The sequence below is a fragment of the Nicotiana tabacum genome, chromosome 16 (genome assembly GCF_000715075.1).
Source record: "Nicotiana tabacum cultivar K326 chromosome 16, ASM71507v2, whole genome shotgun sequence".
Classification (NCBI taxonomy): Eukaryota; Viridiplantae; Streptophyta; class Magnoliopsida; order Solanales; family Solanaceae; genus Nicotiana; species Nicotiana tabacum.
In genome coordinates this window covers 118,277,534-118,304,183 of record NC_134095.1, presented here as the reverse complement: position 1 = coordinate 118,304,183, position 26,650 = coordinate 118,277,534, and positions in this window count along the sequence as shown.

Genomic DNA, 26,650 nt, shown 5'->3' with positions numbered 1-26,650 from the left:
ATTTCTAAATTATTGCTTCAGTTACTTCTGCATGTTTGTTAGGCTTACCTAGTCTTAGAGACTATGTACCGTCACGATATCCTATGGAGGGAAATTGGGGTTGTGACAATTTTGCATCAGAGTTGTAGGTTCATAGGTGTTACGAGTCACAAGCGTGTTTAGTAGAGTCTCGCGGATCGGTACGGAGACGTCTATACTTATCTTCGGGAGGCTATGGAACTGTTAGGAAAAGCATAACTTCTTTGATTCCTTATCGTGAAAAATTGTTGACCTCAAAATTCTAAATCTCTATCTTTATATTCTCTCACAGATGGTAAGGACACGTACAACTGGATCAGATGGTCAGATACACGCACCCCCTTCTATAGTCGTGAGAGGTTGAGGCCAGGGCAGAGGTCGAGAATGGGCACGTGGTGAAGCCATAGCACTGACACGAGCTGCTATAGAGGAGCCACTAGTAGCTCTAGTTGGAGGGCATACATCTGATGCCTCTTCTACTGCCCTAACACTTCAGGAGACTCTCGCCAAGTTTTTGAGCGTGTTTGGCACTTTGGCTCAGGCAGGTTTGATCTCACTTGCTCATGCCACATCCTATGCCGAGGGAGGGGCATAAACTCTTGTTGCCCGCACGTGAGAGTAGTGGGTCCAAGTTGACCAGGACCTGGAGGTCATACTAGTGCAGCCGGTTGCCACGGTTCAGCGTAAGGTTAGGGCAGCAGTTTCTGAAGGGAGCAGCTCAGGCTCGAAAGGTATAAGAAGTACCACCCTCCTACTTTCAACGGTTTGGCATTAGAGGATGCACAGGGTTTTCTGGAGGAGTGCAACCGTATTCTTCGTACTATGGATATTGTGGAGTCGAGTGGGGTTGTTTTCACTACGTTCCAACTTAAGGGAGCAGCTTATCAGTGGTGGCGAGCATATCGGTTGGGTAGTCTGGCCGAGGCAGCATCACTCACTTGGGCTTAGTTATTAGATATGTTCTTGAGGGAGTTTTCTGTCTATAGTCTTAGTGATGCATGGCGCGCAGAGCTTGAGCAGTTGCGCCAGGATTCTATGACCGTATCGGAGCATGGAATCCAATTCAGTGATTTGTCCAGGCATGCCCCATCCTTTGTTCCTACTACAAGAGAGAAAGTTCGTTGATTTATCGAGGAGCTCAACCCTGGTATCAGATTCAACTTGGCTCGAGAGTTGGAGATGGACATCCCACCAACGGGTAGTGAAGATCGCTAGGAGATTGGAGGGTATGTAGGCTCGAAAGAGAGAGAGAGAGAAAGTAGAGGGAGGCTAAGAGGCCTCGAGATTATGGCAGATAAAGTGGTGCTCGTGCCCCAGTTGTAGCCTGCCATGGTAGAGGCTATGTGAGTTGCCCTGTTCATTCAGCACTTCCAGCTTCCAACGGTATTCCGACCACACCTAGACCTTAGATTCCCCATTATACACCGCCATTATATAGTACACCTCCTACATGGGGTGCTTTTGTTGTTTAGTCCAGCCGACCAGGCCAGAGCCAGTTCCAGCAACCACGTCTTCCGCGAGCTTGTTTTGAGTATGGTGACACTCATCATATGGTGAGGGATTGACACAATCTCAAGAGGGGTGCACTTCCATAGACAACTGAGGCCCCACATATTCCATAGGGTCCTCAGGTTTCTTAAGCCGTAGTTACCACACTAGTTGTCACTCCACCTGCACAGCCAGCTCGAGGTGGAGGTCGCACAGGCAAAGGTCGCTCTAGAGGGGAAGGCCAAGCAAGATATTATGATCTTCCTACTAGGATGGAGGTAGTTGCATCTGACTTAGTCATCACAGGTATTGTGGTTTATCATAGAGATGAATCAGTTTTTTTACCCAGGCTGCACTTTTTCCTATGTATCATCTTATATTGCTCCATATTTGGGTATATCCCGTGATTCTTTGAGTTCTCATGTCTATATGTCTACGCCTGTGGGAGATTCCATTGTGGTAGACTCGGTGTATCGGTCGTGTTTAGTTGTTTTTGGTGGTTTTAAGGCCGGAGCCAATATATTATTGCTCAGTATGGTAGATTTTGATGTTATTTTGGGCATGTACTGGTTGTCACCCTATCATGTTATTCTCGATTGTCACGTCAAAATGGTGATGTTCGCTATGCCAGGTTTGCCACGATTGGAGTGGAGGGGTACTTTAGATTATGTTCCTAGTAGGGTGGTGTCTTTCCGTAAGGCACAACAAATGGTTGGTAAGGGATGTGATGCGTATCTAGTCTATGTGAGGGATGTCAGTGTTGATACTTCTACCATTGAGTCAGTTCCAATAGTGAGGGATTATCCAGATATATTTCTGGCGGATCTTTCGGGCATGTCGCCCGACAGGGATATTGATTTGTTACTGAGCACTCGGCCAATTTCTATTCCACTCTATCGTATGGCCCCAATAGAGTTGAAAAGGTTAAAGGAGCAGTTGTAGGAGTTGCTCGATAAGGGTTTCATTCGGCTTAATGTGTCACCTTGGGTGCTCCGGACTTGTTTGTAAAGAAGAAGAATGGTTCTATGTGTGCATGTGCATTGATTATAAATAGTTGAACATGGTTACTATGAAGAACAGGTACCCATTTCCATGCATTGATGACCTATTTGATCAGCTATAGGGTGCCACAATGCTCTCAAAGATTTATTTGCGGTCAGGCTATCATCAGTTGAAGATTTGGGAGTCGGATATTACGAATTCTACCTTCTGGACTCGATATGGTCATTACGAGCTCCTTATAATGTCATTTGGCCTGACCAAAGCCCCAACAATATTTATGTACTTGATGAAAAGTGTATTCTAGCCCTATCTTCACTCATTCGTCATTGTATTTATTGATGATATCTTGGTGTACTCCCGAAGCCGGGAGGATCATGAGCAGCACCTGAGGACCTTGCTCCAGACCTTGAGAGAAAAGAATTTGTATGCAAAATTTTCAAAATGTGAATTCTGTCTCGATTTGGTAGCACTTTTGGGTCATGTAGTGTCGAGTGAGGGGATCAAGGTGGATCCGAAGAAGATTGAAGCAGTGCAATGTTGGCCCAAATCGGCTTCAGCTACTGAGATCCAGAGTTTTCTTGGTTTGGTAGGGTATTACCGTTGATTCGTAGAGAGTTTCTCATCTATTGCAGCACTTACGACAAGATGGACCTAGAACGGTTCTCCGTTCAGGTGGATTGAGTAGTGTGAGGAGAGATTTCAAAATCTCAAGACTGTTTTGACTACAACCCTAGTGTTGGTGTTACTTACAAGGTTGGGGTCTTACACTATGTAGTGTGATGCATCGCATATTGCTCTCGGGGCGGTTGATGCAAGACGGTAATGTGATTGCCTACGCATCTAGACAGCTGAAAGTGCATGAGAAAAATGTTCCTGTCCACGACCTTGAGTTAGCGACTAGTGTTCATGCCTTGAAGATTTGGCAGCACTATTTGTACGATGTCCCTTGTGAGGTCTATACCGACCATCAGAGTCTGTAGCATCTGTTCAAATAGAAGGATCTTAACTTGCGTTAGTGGAGGTGGTTAGAGTTGCTTAAGGACTATGACATCACCAATTTGCATCATCATGATAAGGATAATGTGGTGGATGATGCCTTGAGTAACAAGGCGGAGAGCTTGGGCAGTTTAGCCTATCTACCGGCAACGAACAGGCCATTAGTATTGGATGTTCAGGCTTTGGCCAATTAGGCTATTAGATTGGATATTTTAGAGCCGAGTAGAGTTTTGGCTTGTGTGGTTTCTCAATCTTCTCTATATGATCGATCAGAGAGTGTCAGTATGACGATCGCTATCCACTTGTCCTCAAGGACACCGTTCACTAAGATAATACCAAGGAGGTCACTATTGGGATGATGGGGTATTACGAATGTAGGGAAAAATATGTGTGCCTAATGTAGATGGTTTGCGTGAGTTGATTCTTTAGGAGGACCACAGTTCGCGGTACTCCATTCACCTCGGGTGCCTCCAAGATGTATTAGGACTTGAGGCAGCACTATTAGTGGAGGAGAATGAAGAAGGGAGCAGGTTACTATGGATTTTGTTGTTGGGTTACCACGGACTCAGAGGAAGTTCGATGCAATATGGGTGATTGTGGATAGGTTGACCAAGTCGGTTCATTTCATTCCTATGGTAACTACTTATTCCTCAGAGCACCTGGCTTAGGTCTATATTAGCGAGATTGTCAAATTTTATGGCGTGTTGGTATCATTGTACCAGAGCCGTGTACGCAAGGTGATGAGTGTGTACACGGACTAAATGTGGAAATTACTTGTTTTAGCTATGTAGATTTATATTATGCCAAAATTGAGTTATCCTATCATGTTATATTCATCGTCATTAGTCTATTTTCACATGTTCTACTTTTCTTATCTTTTACTTGCTAATTTCTCTACATGTTTAGTTGAAGTTCTTGTTTCCCTTATTCCGTCTTCACTATTTAATTTATGGACTCTTTACTTGAAGTTCTCTTACTTGAAACATCTTGTTGTTGAAATTGGTATTAGGTTATAAAGGCCAGGATTTACATTGAAGCAAAAGTGTTAAGTTGTGAAATACCATTCTATTGAGTTGTTCATTCCGGTTATTATTGTTGAGACTCTTGTGTACCTTGTATTTGAGCCATGGGCTTTTTACTTTGATACTGTTATTGTTTGGTGTCTCTGGTAAGTTGTGATATTGGGCACTTGAAGTGCGATTTGTGATACATTATGATATTGATACGCATACGGTGCTATAAGGTTTTGGGGTTAAAATGCATGTGGTGAGATAAGGTGTTCTTAATACGCGTGGCTAGTAGGGAAACTACTAGAAGTCATGCGGTGAGATGTTATTTCAGAAAAAATAATTTTCAAAACTAAATGTGAAGGCTCCCGCGGTGATATGAGGAAAGATTGTGATTTATTCTTGTGATTTGAGACTACAAGGCGGTACCTCGGTAGTGACTCTTGTTGGCTTTTCTCCAATTTTGCAATATGCTTTGGTTGTTATTTTCCTTAGCAAATTATTAATTGTTTTCTCTGTGTTGTAGTAGTTGATTTAGTTTCGTGTAGCTAACCTTGATATGCTATTTGTTGTTTTAATTTCATTACTGTCGTTATTACACTGCCTTACACTTGTTTAGTCTTTTATTTATTCTAGTAGGGACTCGACCTGACCTCGTCACTACTCTACCAGTATTAGGCTTGGCACTTACTGGGTACCATTGTGGTGTACTCATGCTACACTTCTACACATCTTTTTGTGCAGATCCAAGTACATCCTATTAGTCTCGGTTTTAGTGAGTTGAGTTCGCATTTGGAGACTTCAAGGTACACCTGCTTGCATCTGCAGGCATCAGAGTCACCTTCTATCCATTTCTATATTTTTCCTTTTTACTAGATATAGTTGTATAGGGATGACTTTGATACTGGCATATAGCCTATGATTTGTATTTCGTCGGGTTTTGTGCTATTGTATATACATTGAGCTGTGGGGATTTTTCCTTATATTAGTTATTGGTTTTTTGAGATTTTTAAATTATTACTTCAGTTACTTCCGCATGTTTGTTAGGCTTACCTAGTCTTAGAGACTAGGTGCCATCATGACATCCTACGGAGGGAAATTTGGGTCGTGACACTCAATATGCTAGATTTTGAAGTTACTTTGGGGATGTACTGGTTGTCTCCCTATCATGCTATTCTTTATTGTCTCATCAAGACAGTGACCTTGGCTATACTAGGTTTGTTGTGGTTGGAGTGGAGGGGTACCTTGGATTATGCTCCTAGCAGAGTGGCGTCTTTCCTTAAGGCACAGCGAATGGTTGGGAAAGGGTGTGAGGCATATCTAGCCTTCGTGAGAGATGTCAATATTGATACTCCTACCTTTGAGTCAATTCTAATAGTGAGAGATTATACATATGTATTTCTAGTTGATCTTCCGGGCATGAAGCCCAATACGGATATTAAATTTGGTATTGATTTGTTATCAGGCACTCATCCCATTTTTATACCACCATATTGTATGGCCCCAGCAAAGTTGAAGGAGTTAAAGGAGCAGTTGCAAGTGTTGTTTGATAAGGGCTTCATTTGGCCTAGTGTGTCGACTTGGGGTAATCCGGTCTTGTATGTAAAGAAGTAGGATGGTTCAATGCACATGTGGATATATTATTGATAGTTGAATAAGGTTACAATGAAGAACAGGTATCCATTGCCACATATTAATGATCTATTTGATTAGCTACATGGTGTCAGAGTGTTCTCAAAGATTGATTTGCGGTCAGGCTATCATCAGTTAAAGAATTGGGAGCCGAATATTTCAAAGACTGCTTTAAGACTCAGTATGGTTATTATAAGTTCCTTGTGATGTCATTTGGGCTGACCAATGCCCCGGCAGCATTCATGCACATGATGAACAGTGTATTCCAACCCTATATTGACTCATTCATCATTGTGTTTATTGACAACATCTTGGTGTACTCCCGAAGCTGGAAGGATCATGAGTAGCATCTGAGGACCGTGCTCTAGACCTTGAGAGAAAAGAAGTTGTATGCAAAATTTTCAAAGTGTGAATTCTGACTCGATTCGGTTGCATTTTTAGGTCATGTAGTGTCGAGTGAGGGGATCAAGGTAGATCCGAAGAAGATTGAAGCAGTGTAGAGTTGGCCCAGGCCGTCCTCAGCTACTGAGATCAGAAGTTTTTCTTGGTTTGGCAGGGTTTTACAATCAATTCGTAAAGGTTTTCTCATATATTGTTGCACCTATGACCAGATTGACCTAGAAGGGTGCTCCATTCAGGTGGAATGAGTAGTATAAGAGGAGATTTCAAAAGTTAAAGACATCTTTGACTATAAGCCCAATATTGGTGTTGCCTACGGGTTCGGGGTCTTACACTATGTACTGTGATGCGTCGCACGTTGGCCTCGGTGCGGTGTTGATGTAGGATAGTAGGGTGATTGCCTACGCGTATAGACATCTGAAGGTGCATGAGAAGAACTATCATGTCCACGGCCTTGAGTTAGAAGCTATTTTTCATGCCTTGAAAATTTGGCGGCACTATTTGCACGGCATCCCTTGTGAGGTCTATACCGACCACCAGAGTCTACAACATGCGTTCAAATAGAAGGATCTTAAGTTACGTCAGCGGAGTTGGTTAGAGTTTCTTAAGGACTATGATATCACCATTCTATATCATCCTGGGAAGTCCAATGTGGTGGCCGATGCCTTGAGTCGAAAGGTAGAGATTTTGGGTAGTTTAGCATATCTACTGGCAGCAGAGAGGCCATTAGCTTTGGATGTTCAGGCCTTGGCCAATCAGTTTGTTAGATTGGATATTTCGAAGCCGAGTCAAGTTTTGGATTGTGTAATCTCTCGATCTTCTCTTTATGATTGTATCATAGACCGTCAGTATGACGACCCCCATCTGCTTGTCCTCAAGGACACTCTTCAGCACGGCAATTCCAAGGAGGTCACTATTGGGAGGATAGTTTTTTACTGTTGCAGGGCAAGCTATGTATGCCTATACAGATTGTTTGCGTGAGTTGATTCTTCATGAGGCCCACAGTTTGGGGTACTCTATTCATTCGGGTTCCACTAAGATGTATCATGACCTGAGGCAACACTATTGATGGAGGAGGATGAAGAAATACATAGTGGAGTATATAGCTCGGTGCCTAAATTGTCAGCAGGTGAAGAATGAGCATTGGTGGCCAGGTCGATTGCTTTAGAGGCTAGAGAATCCAGAGTGGAAATAGTAGAGGGTTACTGTGGATTTTGTTGTTGGGATCCCACAGACCCAGAGGAAGTTCGATGTAGTGTGGGTGATTGTCGATTTGTTGACCAAAATGGCTCATTTCATTCTAGTGTTGACTACTTAGTCTTTAGATCAGCTGATTCAAGTCATATTCGCGATATCGTCAAACTTCATGGCGTGCCGGTATCCATCATCTCGGACCGGGGTACACAGTTTACATTGTGGTTCTAGAAGACCGTACAACATGAGTTAGGCACACGGGTTAAGTTAAGTACAATATTTCACCCTTAGACGAACGGACAGTCCGAGTACACTATTCAAATATTGGAGGATATGCTTCGTGCATGTGTGATAGAGTTTGGGGGTTCTTGGGACCAGTTCTTACAGCTTGCGGAGTTTGCCAACAACAACCGCTACCAGTCAAACATTCAGATAGATCCATATGAGGCCTTGTATGGAAGGCAGTGTCGGTCTCTTGTGGGTTGGTTCGAGCCAATAGAGGCGAGGCTATTGGGTACAGACTTGGTTCAGGATGCTTTAAAAAAGGTTAAATTGATTCAAGATCATTTTTGCATAGCCCAATCTAGATAGAAGAGTTATACGGATCAGAAGGTTCGCGATGTTGTACTCATGGTTGCGGGGAAGGGGTTTCGTCCATGAAGGGTGTTATGAGGTTCGGAAAGAAGGGCAAGTTGAGTCCTAGGTATATCTGACCTTTTGAGATTTCTTGAGAGGATTGGAATGGTGGCTTATAAGCTTGCACTACCACCTAGTTTAGCTGCAATTCATCTAGTATTCCATGTTTCTATGCTCCGGAAGTATCACGGTTTTCCATCTCATGTGTTGGATTTTAGCTCAGCCCAGTTGGACAAGGATTTGTATGTCGAGGAGCAGTGGCCATTTTGGATAGGCAGGTCAAAAAATTGAGGTCGAAGAACATTGCTTCAATGAACGTTCAGTGGAGGTGTCAGCTAGTCAAAGAGGCAACTTGAGAGACTGAACATGATATGTGTAGCCATTATCCTCATCTTTTCGCCACTTCAAGTATGTCTCTATACTCGTTCGAGGATGAACCTTTGTTTTAATGGGGGGGAGGATGTAATGACCCGACCGGTCCTTTTGAGTATTTTAGCCTGATCCTTTATTTATTGACTCCTCTATGTTTTATTGCGGTTATGTGATTTGTCGGGGTGTTTGGTTTTTGTTTCTGGTGAGTTTCGGAGTGGAATAGGACATATAGTCCCTAGGTTGGATCTTTATGTTGAAAGAGTTAACCGTAGTTTGACTTTTGTGTAGATGACTCGGAAATGGAGTTTGATGGTTTCAATAGCTCCGTATGGTTATTTTGGTCTTGGGAGCATGTTCGAATGTTGATCTGGAGGTTTGTAGGTCGTTTCGGCGTGAATTGGCGAAAGTTAGGAATTTGAAGGTTCGGAAGGTTGGAAAGTTTGACCGGGAGTTGACTTTGTTGATATCGGGGTCGGATTTTGATTCTGGAAGTATGAATAGGTCTTTCATGCCATTTATGACTTGGGTGCAAACTCTCAAGTCAATTGGAGTTGTTTTGGTATGAATCGGCATTAGTTTTTGGAATTTGGAAGTTCATAGTTTCATAGGCTTGAATTAGGTTGCGATTGGTAGAATCGATATTAGTTGATGTGATTTTTGGCCTCGAGTAGGTTCGTCATATACTTTGGAACTGGTTGGTATATTCAGACAGGGTCTCATGGGCCCTGGGTGTGATTCGGATTGAATCCGAATAAAATTTGGACTTGTGTGATTGCTGAAGCTGGGTTGTGTCTTTTGCAATCGCACCTGCATATTTTTGGTTGCAGGTGTGGCACCGTAGAAGTGGTCCTCGAGCTACAAAAACAAAGTTGGTTTTGTCCAGCTAGGATCACAGGTGCAAGGAGATATCCGCATCTGCGAGTCTACAAGTGCGGAGGAGTGATCGCAAATGCGGACGGGGCTGGCTTGGTCTATTGTTGTAGAAGCGGGCCTTGCCCACATGAGCGAGTACGCATAAGCACATTTTATTCTGCAGAAGCGGATGTGCAAATGTGTGTTTGGTCCACAGAGGTGAAAAGTCATGGCCTAAGTAAAGTCGCACATGCGATGGTTTTTTCGCAGGTGCGGCGTCGCAGATGCGAGTAAAGGCCCGCAAAAGCGAAATCACTAGCTAGAAAAGGCCTAATGTAAGGCCTTAGAGAATTTCACTAAGTAATTTAGGGTTTCATGGTGCCATGTAGGCTAATTATAATATTTTATGGGCATCAATTAGATTTGTTAAATAAGTGTATAAGTCATATAATAAGTAATATGGGGTCCAAGGAAGGGCCTAACTCTAAGTCAAATCGGAAAATTTCATAATAAGCTAAAATTCCAAATGTGTTTGCACAAGTCCATACTTTGAATGAGCATATCTAAATATATATATATAAGGTTTTATGTTAATACCAACCTATCATATAAAAGGCCTTCGAGTCTAGTTTCCAACGCTTCAAACCGTTCATCATTTGGACATTCCTATACAAAGTTATGATCAAATTACCAAAGGCTGGAAAAATACGATCCTGTGGCAGTTTTACGATCGCAAAACCATTATGCGGTTCGCATAATTGATCTGCGACCGCAAATCTGGTCGCAAAATGGACCAGTGTAGCCCAGTTTTGGGCACCAGTTCCGCGATGCATTTTGCGACCCACATTCCTATTTTGCGGTCCATTATGCGACCGCAGACCCGATTTTGGAGGCTTATTTTTTCTATTTTTATAATCCGGCCCCATTTTGATAAATAGGCTTAGGGGCTTCATTTTGGGTCATTATTCTACTGATTTCAGAGATAGTTGAGAGCATATAGAGAGATAAAGAAGGAGCCTAGCTTCATAATCACCCAAATCTTGCTCAAGTTTTCAAGAATCAAGGAAGAAAACCACTTGATTGTCCTCCAACCAGGTAAGTCCTTTTTCCAAGATTTCATGTATGAGGTTAAGGGTTCAAATATGTTGTGGGGATTAGAAATAGGCCATGCATGTGGGACTAAGTTATAGTATGTGATATTAAAGAACTAATTTGGTTAGTTCCTGTTCAAATTGGTTGGGGGAAGAAGGAATTTCCATTTTCAAACCTTGTAGACTACTTCACATGTTAGGTGTTTGATGAAATTCCTATAAGAGTTATACCATGGGTAATCTTCCTAATTATTAATCGATTCCCGTTATCTCCTTATAGATTGTTATCGCTACAGGCATTGGTGGATTGTAGAAACTTAAGGAAAAGCTCTTTGAGGTATGTATGGCTAAAACCCACTCTTTTTAAAAATTGATCTCCCATGGTGTCCATGCAAATGTTGTAAGTCCGAAATTTGATTGATATAGTACTTGTTATTTCAAAAGAATTGTTGTTGCAAGATATATGTGAAAGGTGTATCTCAATGTGTTCAAAATGCTATTCTTGGTAAATTAAGGATATGTGAAGGATGTGAACTATGTGCTAAAATGCCTAAATTTTAAGTCAAGTTTAAATTGAGATTGTTATGCCAAATTATGTGAAATCATCTATGTATAAAGCTGTTTGAAAAAAATCAAATGAATTTGGGAAATAGAGTGTGGCCAACGTGCCGAAAACTTGAGTTATAATTGTGCCTGGTGATGCCTATGACATGAGAAAATATGAAACAGATTATAAAATGAGCCTTGAATCTACTTTCCATAAATGACTTCAATAATAAAGTTCCCTAAAAGCTTTGTACACAATTTATGCCCATAAGTGGTTGTTCGAGATAATGTTTTGCCTTATAAGTACATCCAATGTGATCTGAGTTGTTACATACTTCGATGTTAAAATTGTATATTGTTGTGATTGGAAAAGAGTAATTCAAGAATAATTGGTGTAATTGCTTGTTTATGACTTTGATGTGTGTTTCTATTGTGGTTTGGTGTGTCTCCTCCTTTTTGGAAGAATCCTTTGTGTTTAAAGTTCCATTGCTAATGAACTTGCGGTGCATGATTTATGAAATATTGTATATGTCCATGATTCATGATTTCCTCTCATGTGTACTTGACATCTTGGATTGAATGGCTTGTTGTTGAAATTGACATTGATGTGAAATGTGGGGGAAAAGAGCTTGAATTATGAATTGTGGCCCAGTGCCAAGTATGATGTGATAATTGTGGCCCCAAGTGCCGATGAATTGATATGTGTGATATAAACTTACAAGGAGATGATTGATGGAAAAATGGAAACGTCTTGGTAAGACGGCTTAGCCGATCGGGCCGTGATCGGACGCCATGCCGCACACATGGTGGTAGTGTGATGATATTGAAATCGGAAAGTGAAAATGAAATTGTGATTGAGGTATACGTCTCAAATTAGACGGTCTAGCCGATCGGTCCGAGATCAGACTCCGCGCAAGAAAGCGGTGGTATTGTGAATGATGGTGCAACAGTATGAAATATCCCAACCTAAAGCTATGGAAATTATGTGAAAGCTATGTGATTCCTTTTATTTGATGATGTGGTGATTGTTTGAAGCTTTTTGTTGAATCCTTATGATTTCTTTGTTCTTGTATGGTTGTTCTTTCAAATAAGATGGTGTTTAGTTATACATACTAGTGCTATTCGACGGCACTAACGTCCCTTTTACCGGGGGCGCTACGTCTTTAATTGGATGTAAGTGGTTCCATAGCAGGCAGTGATGGTCGCAGCTCGTGACGCATTTTCCTTTCAGCTGACATGGTGAGCCCCACTTCATTCAGGGGTCCTATATCAATTGTTTATCATGTACTTTGTATTTTGAGGTATAGCCAAAGCCTTATTGCCGGAATTTCCATATTACTCTTCATTTGTATTTAGAGGCTCCGTAGACAGGTTGTGGGTGGTGTTTGATAATGGGGAATTGAGTTAGAAATCTTGATATTTGGCAAAGATTAATAAAATATGTAATATTTTGATAATTATGAATTAAGATGCTAATGGAAATAAAAGGGAAGTTGTTAATGAAATACTTACAAAGTATGATTAATGGAGTTCAACTCCTCTTTATTCATGAATTAGATTGGGTAGAATGAAACCTAACAGGCTTGCTCAGTCGGGTTTACTCGGTTGAGCGCCGGTCGCGCTCCTCGATTTTTGGGGTGTGACAAACTGTGTATCAGAGCCTAAGGTTTTAAAGTGTCCTAGGATTTCTCGGAGCCGTGTCCAGTAGAGTCATTTTTATCGGTGTGTTGTCGACCATATCTTTAAGTTGGAGGCTATTTGGACATTTAGGAATTTCACCCTTCTTTGATACTCCAGATCGTGCGGTAGAGCCCAAGATAGGGAGCTAATTTTCTCGATATCTCTTATTCTTAAGATGAGTAATCTTGATACCATAATCCACGAGTTTGAAGTAGTAAGGAGGGAATGACCCCACCATTGAATCCAGGGGAGATTTCCCATGAGTTTGTTAGGAGAATGTATCGGGCCATGGAGGGATTGGTAGAACTTGTTGCTAAAGGGAGTACCCTTGTTCCTATTAATGTCACTGCACCACCGGATCATGTCATATATCAGTATGTTACCAATGTATGTTACATATGTGGAGTCAGGGTGCATCAGTTAAGGCAGTAAGTCACTCCTTGCTATATCATTATGAACACCGCACGGTTTCCTTTTGTATATGTGCACCCATATTTAAGAGTTCTCATGAACATGGTCGTAATAAGATGTTGAGTCACAAAACATTGCATGTACCTACTCCCTGAACAAGACATATTATTTGTGAATCCACTTTATCACAAATTCTCTTATTTACATACCCTTTTGGAATTAAGTTCTATAATTATGTCCTCGAATTGAGTTATAACTCTAGGATTAATACTTCCCACTTGCTTTCCTAAATTCTAGACAAGGGACTATACATTATAAATTTCTTACAGGATCTATTTTATTTAAATGAACAACATCTGCTCATTTGTGCCTATGCATGCACCATCGTAATGTTTACCTATGTGGTGTCAAGTTCTATGTAAAGCATCCCCGTGTGATCACATATATTTGATAGGTAATTTTATGGTCAGTTTATGATAGCACATCTTAGAGTAATTGTTGAAGGTCTTCAAGGGTTTAGCGTGGGTGTTCGTGTAGAGATTTAGAGTTTAGGAAGGTGAATTGGTTATTCTCACTATTTTCCCCTGAAGATGTTACGTGAATTGATAATGAAGGCGAAATAAGTGTAGTTCACATTAGGCCGCACTATGAGTATGATATTTCCCCATCGTTGTTCTCCATGTATTCTGTGTTTTCATATGTCTATGTCTAAGAATGTAGTTGCAAAACCCCTTGTGCATCAGTTCAGTGGGAATTACTGAAGGTGGAGGTAATGGATAGTTGGCCTATGAAGGGTATCTATTTGTCATCCTTGTTAGGTAAGTTTGTGGGTGGAGGCTATTTCCGCAAATATGTTACGGCGAAGTATGTAAGTATAAGAGGCCACATTGAAGACCAAGAGTGTTGTGGAAATAAAGTATTTTCTCTTGATTGTATAGCAATTGGTTTTGACTTGAAAGGTACCTTCTAGGTGTTATGACTTAAAAATGTGCAGTTCATGTCCAAGTATCTTTATGATAATGTAGTGCTTGTAATGATGATATTAGTATTATTGATATATACATTGTGGTGCTTTGTCTAGTTGTGGATGTGTTGTTAGGATGATTTTGGTGATTTTCTGGCAGGTGGATAGGCCGAGTTACAAAGGAGATGTTGCCGAAATTTCTGAAAATTTTGGGAGTTAGTCAAATTTAGGGACCTGAGGTGGGTGAGAAAAGAGATATATTATGTTAAGCATTTAAGGCAGACTCTACTCCTCATTCGAGGATGAATGATCCTAAGCGGGGGAGAATGTAAGGTCCCGGAAAATTTCACTAAGTAATTTAGGATTTCGTGGTGCCATGTAGGCTAATTATAATATTTTATGTGCTATTAACATGATGGGCATCAATTGGATTTGGTACATAAGTATATAAGTCATATAATAAGTAATGTGGGGTCCAAGGAGGGGCCTAAGTCTAAATCAAATCGGAAAATTTTATAATAAGCTAAAATTCCAAATGAGTTTGCACAAGTCCACATTTTGAACGATCATATCTAAATATATATATATATATATATATAACATTTTATGTGATGAAAAACCTATCATATGAAAGGTCTTCGAATCTAGTTTCCAACGCTTCAAACCGTTAGTAATTTGGACATTCCTACACAAAGTTATGATCAAATTACCAAAGACTGGAAAAATGCGATCCTGTGGAAGTTCTGCGATCGCGAAACCATTATGCGGCCCGCATAATTGATCTGCGACCGTAAATCTGGTCGCAAAATGGACCAGTGTAGCCCAGTTTGGGCACCAGTTCCGCGATGCATTTTGCGACCCACATTCCTGTTTTGCGGTCCATTATGCAATCGCAGACCCGATTTCAGAGGCTTATTTTTCCTATTTTTATAACCCGACCCTATTTTGATAAATAGGCTTAGGGGCTTCATTTGGGGTCATTTTGCTACTGAATTTATAGAGAGTTGAGAGCATATAGAGAGAGAAAGAAGGAGCCTAGCCTCATAATCACCAAAATCTTACTCAAGTTTTCAAGAATCAAGGAAGATAACCATTTGATTGTCCTCCATCCGGGTAAGTCCTTCTTCCAAGATTTCATGTAAGAGGTTAAGGGTTAAAATATATTGTGGGAATTAGAAATAGGCCATGCATGTGGAACTAAGTTGTAGTATGTGATATTAAAGAATTAATTTAGGTAGTTCCTGTTAAAATTGTTTGGGGGAAGAAGGAATTTCCATTTTCAGACCTTGTAGACTACTTCACATGTTAGGTATTTGATGAAATTCCTAAGAGAGTAACACCATGGGTAATCTTCCTAATTAAAAATCGATTCCCGCTATCTACTTATAGATTGTTATTGCTAGAGGTGTTGGCGGATTGTAGAAACTTAAGGAAAAGCTCTTTGAGGTATGTATGGCTAAAACTCCCTCTTCTTAGAAATTGAGCTCCCATGGAGTCCATCCAAATATTGTAAGTCCGAAATTTGATTGATGTAGTACTTATTATTTCAAAAGAATTGGTGTTGCAAGATATATGTGAAAGGTGTATCTCAATATGTTCCATATGCTATTCTTGGTAAATTGAGGATATGTGAAGGATGTGAACTATGTGCTAAAATACCTAGATTTCAAGTCAACTTTAAATTGAGATTGTTATGCCAAACTAAGTGAAATCCTCTATGTATAAAGATGTTTGAAATAAATAAAATGAATTTGGGAAATAGAGTGTGGCCAACGTGCTGAGAACTTGAATTATAATTGTGCCTGGTGATGCCTATGACACGAGAAAATATGAAACAGATTATGAAATGAGTCTTGACTCTACTTTCCATAAATGACTTCAATAATAAAGTGCTCTAAAAGCTTTGTACACAATTTATGCCCATAAGTGGCTGTTCGAGATAATGTTTTGCCTTATAAGTACATCCAATGTGATCCGAGTTGTTACATACTTCGATGTTAAAATTGTATATTGTCGTCACTGGAAAAGAGTAATTCAAGAATAATTGGTGTAATAGCTTGTTTATGACTTTGATGTGTTTTTCTATTGTAGTTTGGTGTATCCCCTCCTTTTTGGAAGAATCCTTTGTGTTTAAAGTTCCATTGCTAATGAACTTGAGGTGTATGATTTCTAAAATATCGTATATGCACATGATTCATGATTTCCTCTAATGTGCACTTGACATCTTGGATTGAATGGCTTGTTGTTGAAATTGATATTGATGTGAAATGTGGGGGAAAAGAGCTCAAATTATAAAATGTGGCCTAGTGCCAAGTATGATGTGATAATTGTGGCCCCAAGTGCCGATGAATTGATATGTGTGATATAAACTTACAAGGAGATAATTGATGGAAAAATGGAAACGTCTTGGTAAGACGGCTTACCCGATCGGGCCGTGATCGGACGCCATGTCGCACACATGGTGGTATTGTGATGATATTGAAACCGGAAAGTGAAAATGAAATTGTGATTGAGGTATACGTCTCAAATTAGACGGCCTAGCCGATCGGGCCGAGATCAGACTCCGCGCAAGAAAGCGGTGGTATTATGAATGATGGTGCAACAGTATGAAATGTCCCAACCTAAAGCTATGGAAATTATGTAAAAGCTATGTGATTCCTTTTATTTGATGATGTGGTGATTGTTTGAAGCTTTTTGTTGAATCCTTATGATTTCTTTGTTCTTGTATGGTTGTTCTTTCTAATAAGATGGTGTTTAGTTATACATACTAGTGCTATTCAACGGCACTAATGTCCCTTTTACCGGGGGCGCTACGTCTTTAAATGGATGTAGGTGGTTTCATAGCAGGCAGTGATGGTCGCAGCTCGTAACGCATTTTCCTTTCAGCTGACATGGTGAGCCCCACTTCATTCAGGGGTCCTATATCAATTATTTATCGTGTACTTTGTATTTTGAGGTATAGCCAAAGCCTTGTTGCCGGAATTTCCATATTACTCTTCATTTGTATTTAGAGGCTCCGTAGACAGGTTGTGGGTGGTGTTTGATAATGGGGAATTGAGTTAGAAATCTTGATATTTGGCAAAGATTTATAAAATATGTAATATTTTGATAATTATGAGTTAAGATGCTAATGAAAATAAAAGGGAAGTTGTTAATGAAATACTTACAAAGTATGATTAATGGAGTTCATCTCCTCTTTATTCATGAATTAGTTTGGGTAGAATGAAACCTAACAGGCTTGCTCAGTCGGGTTTACTCGGTTGAGCGCCGGTCGCGCTCCTCAGTTTTTGGGGCGTGACACCTAATTTCAAGGGTTTGATTTCATAATCCATTTTTAGACCTAGAGAGCTCGGTTTGTGGCGATATTTTGAGAGATTTTCAAGGAAAAGATTGGGGTAAGAAATCCTAACTCGGTATGGTTAAATTACATGAATCTATTGTTAATTTCATCATTTAATTAGTGATTTAAGTTGGAAATTTGAGGAAAATTTGTGAAAACTTCTTAGGCTAAAATTTGGGGATTTGAAAGGCGATGTGAGTTCGGATTTGAGTAATTCTTGTATGATTGGACTCATTATCAAATGGTTATTCAGATTTTGTAAATTTGGTCGGGTTCCAAGATGTGAGTCTGTGTTGACTTTTTATTTCTTTGCAAAGATCATAATTTTATTGTTTGAAATAGTTTTCTATTGTTTATTTTTATATTATGGAGTTGTTTTGGCTAGATTCGAGCCGTTCGGAGATGGATAATCGAGGGAAAGGCCTACTAGCGGGTTGAGTTAGCGTGTGTTTGTTGTTGATTTCGATCATTATGGCTCTAGGTATTTCATGAGTATTAGTGCTTGGATTGGGTCACGTATCGCGGAATAGTTATGTTGGGATATGATCCTTTATGTTAAATTCCTATGTCTTCGTTCTTCTATGTGTGATGGTTTTATAGCATTATGCTTGTGGTAATATCTATTGAGCTTGCAGGGCGGTTCTCTCATTTGTTTCTCTTTCCATCACTGGATACATTCGAGTTATTACCTGCTTGGTGCACGGATTGTATGGTATGTGGCTCAAGGTGGTATTGGTGTGGCATGTCAGTCGGATAACTTGTACTACATTAGATGAGGCTCTGGGACCTGGAATGAGTGCTATCGGATTTGATTAAGGTACATTTGGAAGAATAACTTCTATTGTCAGCTTACAATTGTCTATGGTTCTTGTTGGGCGAGAGAGAGCTCTACGACTTGTTGATCTGATGAGTGGTTATGAGTTTTTTGTGTTTTTTTTATCATTGGCATTGTACAAAGGTTTAGAACAAGGTTTTATTCGATATGAGATTCGCTACCGGTACCGAGTTTGTTTTTGGGCAGCTATTATGGTCAGAAGTTATTGCTATGAGTACCTGAGTTATGAAGTATATCGTGTGATTACACCTTGGGGTATGGTTATGGCTTGATACAGCTTGTTCAGAATTATACAATATGTAGTTGCAAGATTCCAGTTTTGTAATGAATTTCGGATGTTGGAAATTAGGTTGTAAGGTTTACGGACTAAGGTTGAAGTAAGTATGTTTAGTTATGTTATTTTGTCAGGATTACATGGATTGGGGTGATGGGTGATCACTCATGGGTATGTGCATGCTGAGTATACACAGTGATTTTGGTGGCTTTGGAACGACTTTTGGCACGTTCGAGGATGAACGTATGTTTAAGTGGGGGAGAATATAACACCCGACCGATCATTTTGAGCATTTTCACTTTATTCAGGGGTTTGAGGTCTTTAGTAGCTTCATATGGTATATTATGACTTGGGTGTATCGTCGGTTTTGGTTTTTGGGTAATTCGGGAGAATGATTCTTAGATAGGAAGTTTTAAATTATAAGAGCTAACCATGTTTAACTTTTGAGTATTTGAACTCGGATCGGAGTTTTGATGGTTCCAGTAGATCCAATTTGTAATTTTTGACTTAGACGCATGCCCGGATTTCCATTTGGATATTTTTAGAAGTTTTTATTATAATTGGCGAAAGTTGGCATTTTGAAGGCTTGAAAAGTTCAAAAGTTTGACTAGGAGTTGACTTTGATGATATTGTGTTTGAATAGTTGTTCTAGGAGTTATAATATGTTCTTTAAGTCATTTGTCACTTGTGTGAAAAAATTGATGTCATTCCGGATTGAGTTGATATAATTTGGCACGAGTTTTCAGAAGTTGAAAGTTCAAAAGCTCATTAAGTTTGATTGGAGGTATGACTCGTAGTTTTTATGTTGTTGTGGGTAGTTTGAGGCCTTGAGTAGGTTAGTTCTATGTTTTTGGACTTGTTTGTATGTTCGGACGAGGTTTGGAGGGGCTCAGGTGATTTTGGACAGGTTTCGAACCATTTTGAGTCATATTGGTGATGGCTGGTTTGGCAGGGGTGTAGTGTCATCGCACCTGCGGAATTGTTCGGTGCAGGTGCGAAGCTAAAAATGTGGATGAGGATTAGCAAAATCGAAAGGCCAAGTTAGGGCATGATGTCGCAAATGTGGAGGATCTAGCGCAGCTATGGGGGCGCAGATGCGGGCGTTGTTGCGCTGGAGCGGGAAGGCAGGTTGGCGAAGTGCTTCACAGAAGTGGAAGATACAACGCACCTATGATGTCGCATATGCAGGAAGTTGTCCGCAGATGCGAGAGGTTGGAATATTAGTGGTCCCCTCAAAAGCGGGATTTTTGTCACAAAAGCGACGCCGTAGAAGAGGTTGTTTGTTTGCACATGCGAAAAGGCTGGAATATTTCTATTTATTCGAAGGGTTTGTTGATTTTATGACATTTTGAGTTATGGAGCTTTGATTTGGTTGACTTTAGAGAGGATTTTCACCACATGGATTAGGTAAGTACTTTTGACTTGGTTTTGATTATATTACAAGATTCCATCTTCAATTTTGGCTTTTGATTTACGATTTCAAAAGAGAAATTGGGAATTTTTGTCTACACTTTTATAAAGTAAACTATTGAGTTTTGAACATCAATCGGAGTTGGATTTGAGTGAAATTAATATGGTTGTACTCGTATTTGAATGTATTGTTTCAAATTGTGAGTTTTGTCAGGTTCCGAGGTGCGGGCCTGGGTTGACCTTTGGTTGTATTTGATTAAAGATTCGACTTTTTTTGTTTGGGTTTGTTTCCTATGGCATTATTTGATGTGTTTGAGTTGCTTTTGGCTAGTTTTGAGCCGTTCGGAGTTTGATTCACGCGGGATGGCATTTGTAGAGTATTATTTGGCTTCATCGGTATCTAATTTGGCTTTCTTAAGGTAAGTATCTTACCTAAACTTGGTTGAGGCACTATTTGTATGAGTTATTTGTGATAGCTACGTGCTATGAGTGCACATATATGTGGGGATTGAGTTCATGTGTGAGCACCGGTGTGTTTATTCATGCTCGGGGTATTGCTTAAGCTATTATATGCCTTGAATTGATTGTTATGCTTACAACAATGATGTTTCTCATATTTGAAACCTTGTTGTAAACTATTTGATCCATATTTGAGGTTCATAGAGGCTAATTCCCTAAATGAACTTGATAATTGCTATTTCTGTAATGAAATTGCCGAATTGAACTATGATAACACACTTTGCACATGCATATACTTTAGCATGTCATTAATACTAGTACATGAGCATGAAATTAGATATTTACTCATTCTATACATGTATTCTTGTATACTTCTTTTTATGTGATATGATTTTGACTGGATGCATGTGACCATGTCGGGCAGATTGTTTTATTATGCATATGACCACGCTGCGCGAGTTGTGTTGTTATGTATGTGACCACGCTGGGCGGATTTTGTTGTTATGCATGTGACCATGCCAAGCCGATTATGATATTGAGCATTTGACGACACCGGGCTGATAGCACGTTAAATTGGTCATGCTTGCATGTGGATATGGATCCATCCCCCTAGGGTCACCTTCTCATATGCCTTCTTGATGGTGTACTCGTGGATTGAGAAACTGACGGATTTCTAGTTGGTTTGGTGCAGTTACTAAAATTCTGATGTGGGCTTGAGAGCCTAGATCTTATCTTTATTTTTGGATCGGGTTGCGCGCCGCAATGGATTGATATGTGGTTATTGCATTTCATCTTTACTTGTAATTTCTTTTGTTGTTTACCTTATCTATTTTCATATCTTCCTTATATGCTAAATTGTTGACTGAGAAGAAAACTAAGAGCACCAAGATGTATTTATCTGTGATCAAATTTTTGTTCTATACTTGTTGGACATTATGAACTTGCACAGTTAATTGGCGAGTATTATTTATAATTCTTGATTCTCTTACCTCCTCGATGTTAGTTACGATACTTATTAAGTACATGGGGTCGGTTGTACTCATGCTACACTTCTATACCTTGCGTGCAGATCTTGGAGCTGAGATGCTATGGATGATAGGAGACAGAAGCTGGCACTGAAGACGTACATGCGATCCGGGTATGTCTACCATTTGTCCTTGGTAACTTTAGATTTGAATTCTATTGATGTACATTCCAAACATATGTTGTAATTATTTCATATCAGTTTTATAAATTCTAAATCGTAATGGCTTGTGACTTATACTACCAGTCCTTATGTTGATTTATAGAGATTCAGTTAATTCACATATTCATTCATATATTCTTTTTGAATTGAGTTTACTGTTATATGGCTTACCTAGCCGATTGGGTTGGGTGTCATCACGACTAGTTGGATTTTGGATTGTGACATAGGGTGTGCTTTCTATGGCATCAGACACTTATCAGGCTACGAGAAGGAGATTAGACCCCTATCACTAACACTCTAGAGGAGATGGTGCAAAGATATCCTGCCCCATGAGTGTTACCATTTGGCATGGTTTAGCCTATTGTTGTTGTGCGATAAGGTTAGGACCACTATGTCTGATGATGAGCTTAAGATGATGGATAAGTTTTAGAAGTTGCACTCTCCTCTTTTCAGTGGGTTGCCCTTAGAGGATGCTTAGGAGTTCTTAGATCGGTGTTATGAGATCTTGCCGCAATTTGGGATTTGTTAACTCCAATGGAGTTGATTTCACTATCTTCTGCATTCAGCCAAGAGGTGGTGGCATACATATGAGATAGGCATGCCAGTAGGGTCACCTCCTCTTACTGGGGCTCAGTTTTCACAGCTCTTCTTGGAGAAGTTCATCCCACTCATTTAGAGAGATGATCTGCGTAGCCAATTCGAGCGCCTTCAACAAGGTGGTATGACATTCACCCAGTATGAGATGATGTCTGTTGATTTATCTCGCCATACAGCTATCCTGATCCCTACTACGAGAGATAAGGTGTAGAGGTGCATATAGAAGCTTTCTTATAGTATTAGACTTCATATGGCTAGAGAGGCCGAGATTAGGTATCATTCACTCAAGTAGTAAAGATTGCTAGGAGGATTGAGCGAATTCATCGCCGGGGGAGAGGAGATGAGTGAAAAGAGGCCTAATATTTTTTGTTATTTCAGTAATGCCTCGTCTGGAGGTCCAAGGCGTTTTCGCATAGGCCATGCTATCAGACAAGTTCAGCCAGCCCTCCAAGTTTCTCATAGTACCTTAAGCAGCCATGGTACTTTTAGTTCCCGGCCAAGACAGTCATCATTCAGTGCACCTCTGATATGCAGTTACTATGGTGGTCATTCGGGTCATCAATGACATCTTCAGGTTCAACAACCACGTCACTAGAGGGTTTGCTATGTGTGTGGAATTGCGGCATGTCGTGAGGTTTTGTCCCATGCCGCAGAGTGGTAAGCCACAAAAAGGTACTCATTCTATGGTCCCGGTACTAGTAGTCACACCACCGCCCAGCCAGTTAGAGGTGGGAGTCAGCCAGCTAGAGGTGGAGGTCATCCAGATAGATGTCGTCCTGAGAGGAAGAACAAGTTGGTGAGATTCAACCCCATTGTTTTGTGTTTTTAAGTGTTCTTCAATTTTTGTAGTTAATTATTTGCTACATTTCTATCTTTCTACTTTTTTATTTGTATTCTTATTATTTGGCTCCAACACTTTGTATAAGATTATAGATAAGATGTGGACAAGATTAGATCCACATACGAATGCATTTTCCTCTCTATAATAGCACCGTATCATATAACAAATAAAAAAAATCATGTGTAGATTTATCCATAATGATATTTGAGTTTGTGGCTCTCTTTGCAGTAGCGCAAGTAGTTATTTCGTTAAAATCTACAGTACTAATCTTGTGACAGTCTTTATGGCTGCCAAGCTGCTAATTGAGCACTAAGGACCCTAAATATCATCGTAAAGCCAAACACATTGACATTAAATTTAAATTTTGTAAAAGACATGTTACATACAAAGAAGTAAGCATAAAGTGTATTTGCATAAAATAGTTGCAGATCTATTGACTTAGCCGGTTCCTAGAGATGCACATTTTTGTTCATGCAGGGTCTTAAGGACTACGTGGGCTTTAATATTGAGTCATTAGTTTGCTTATTTATTTTTCCCAATATTCATGTTTATTATTTTTCAAAAATTAAAATAAGTTTAATTTTCATGCACTTATTATTTGAATGTTTATGTACATTCTCATTTATAATCATTGTTACTCATTCATATTGTAGAATAGTTTGGATGTATTCTTTTAATATTATTAAAAGGTATATCGGGTAGATAGAGGTAAATTTTCATACACAGGTGACTACCTTCATCAATTTAGTATTGATGAAGAGATGGGACGAGATATTAAGCAAACTATCATACAGATATTTGTGAGCAAGTGGCTTAAAATTTTTACCTTCGCACACGGAATAACAAAGGTCATTTAGTATTTTTGGTCGAAATAAGTTGTTTACCGTGAAAATGGTAATAACAATTAAATGTGATTTTGTGGTTCTAAAAACACGTAATCTATTTTTATGCTAGTTATTAAGCAACGGATGTTAGGTAAAAGGTTAGAAATCAAGATTACACCTTAGAAACGGTATGACAATCGAGCCGAACAGTTGGAGATTGGGGCCTCGAGCCGTCGATTATAATGCCTCGAGGTCGAGTCGGGTAACCGGCTTAGAGCGATCGAGGGGTGATTAACAGTTATGAGAGCTAAAGATGGTGGCTCTTTATGATCAATGATAAGCAATAAGTGATTGAACAATAAATAGAACGCAATAAATACAAGCAATAGATGAAGCAATGAGATCAAGAAAATATGTTAGAGAGCAGAGAGAATGTTCTTGTGTATTTAGTATTGAGCAACAGGTGTTTACAAAATGACAAGGATCCCCTTTATATATGAGGAGGAATCCCAACATAGTACAGATGCATTGATTACAAAGATATAGGGCTGGTACAGCCACTTAATGTCTTGATTTATTTTTTGGACTAGTCTGCTAGGGCTTGTCAGCTAGATGCACGCACCTTGGAAACTTCACCATGATCCACCGAGACTACTAATTTACATTGCCTCGAGGTCGGTCGTCATTTATGCTACCTCGAAGTCGATCACCGAGAACCATCGGAGTCGATCACTGAAAATCCTCGAGATGCCTTGATGATCGTAAAATCGAACAGTCGATTTCTACCGTATACAAATAGTCCCCGCGTTTCCTAGAGAAAAGTGATAGGAAATGATTTTGAACTCCTACTCCTTAAGCATCATCATCATGACGTCAGCCCATCAGAGCATTAAATGCCATAACTCAAAAGCCGCACAATGGTCGCCGTCAAATGCGACTATCGAGAAGCCCACGAACCGCTATTGGTTCGTCCTTTCCGTTGCCCACATGGCTTCTATAAATGCATCAGTCGTTTGATAGTTCACACTTTTACAACATCTTCAAGTTTTCAAAGCCAAATCCATCTCCTTTCACATTCTTTCTTCTTTCGTTCTTGATTCTCTGCCTATTTTCTCGCTTTCACCATCATGGCTAGAACTTTCAAGACAATTCCTCGGAAAGACGAGGCTACCTATTCAACTCGAACATCTAAAGGAAAGCCCAAAGTGATACCCACCATTGAACAGTGTACCCCCACCGAATTCAACACGATGAAGGATTTTTCCGTCGACAGATCCTCATCTACACAGGGCCGATGCGAACACGAGTCCCAGTATATTAGCATCGTGACCGACATAGGGAAACTGAAGGAAGACTGCCGATGGAGGGAGGCAGTGCTGGTTGAGATCCCCTGTTCTAACGAGAGCATAACGGACCACAAGGTTGGCTTCCTTTATCTGTAGACATACCCATTCACTTTGGGTCCGGTCGATTCTTCGAACTTTTCTTCCCCGGCGATAGATCCTGTCATTCTCGACTTCTACGACAAGTACCGAGTGACGCTCATCCAAATCTATCAATCTTTCTGGAGCATAGTCTACATACTCCACCATTTCTCCAACAAGGTCGAGGGTGCGACCTTTACCCTCGACCATTTGATTAGATTGTACAGCCCTCAATTTTACCGAGCTTTGATTAAGCTTCACCATCGGTCTAAAAAGCCATTTTCTCGAGCATCGATGAGGACAAAGATCGAGGTGGATGAGCAGGTTTGTCCGAGTGAGGACCTCAGACATCATCCCCGCTGAAAGAATGCCCTTCCCGGAGGAGTGGAACATGCAGCGTAAGTACCTCTCCTTCGAACATGCTTTATGTTCTTCTTACTTTTCTCCTGAAAAATGATTTCTTCTTTGTTTGTGCAGCTACTGTTTGGTATCCTGAAGTGGTTCAGGATCTGTTGGGATGGATTAGGCAATTGGATACCTCGTTTCCGTATCTCGTGCGGTCTTGGCCCGACCAGGCTAAAACACGGTAGGTGGCCAAGAATCATGGTAAAGTCCTTCTTGCCACCTATATCTTATTTTTATGCTTCTCCCCCATATCCTTTGTGCTGATAAATTTTGGCCACTATGTTTGCGCAGGCCTTGGCAATGGAGTGCAAATGAGACCGCCTCCCGATGGTGAGGTGGAGACTTCGGAGCCTGTTAAGGGCAAGAAGAGGAATAATAAGGCGGTTGTTGATTCTCCTGCAGCAAAGAAACCTAAATCACGCAGGCCTCAAACTGCTACCAGGACCTCGGCTTCAGCTTTCGGAGCAAGTCCTAGTACTGGGGATGAAGACGATGATGAGGACAAGTACAGTTTGGTACAAATAATGAGGTCGGGTGCGGATATCTCACAAGTGTCCCTACTAGAGGCCGTGAATCGGGAACGGTCGATTAAGATCGATCCCGTGTGGTGGAGACCCTCGAGGAGGGTGCGAACGGGGTCCCTGAGCCCCTGGTCGGATGTGGCGCAGTTCCAACTGGGGAGACCGTTGCTGCTGGTTCCAAAGGGTCTAGAGCCGAAGCTTTTCGGGGCAGGATTTGCCCCTTGGTGACATCGATGCCTTGGGTGG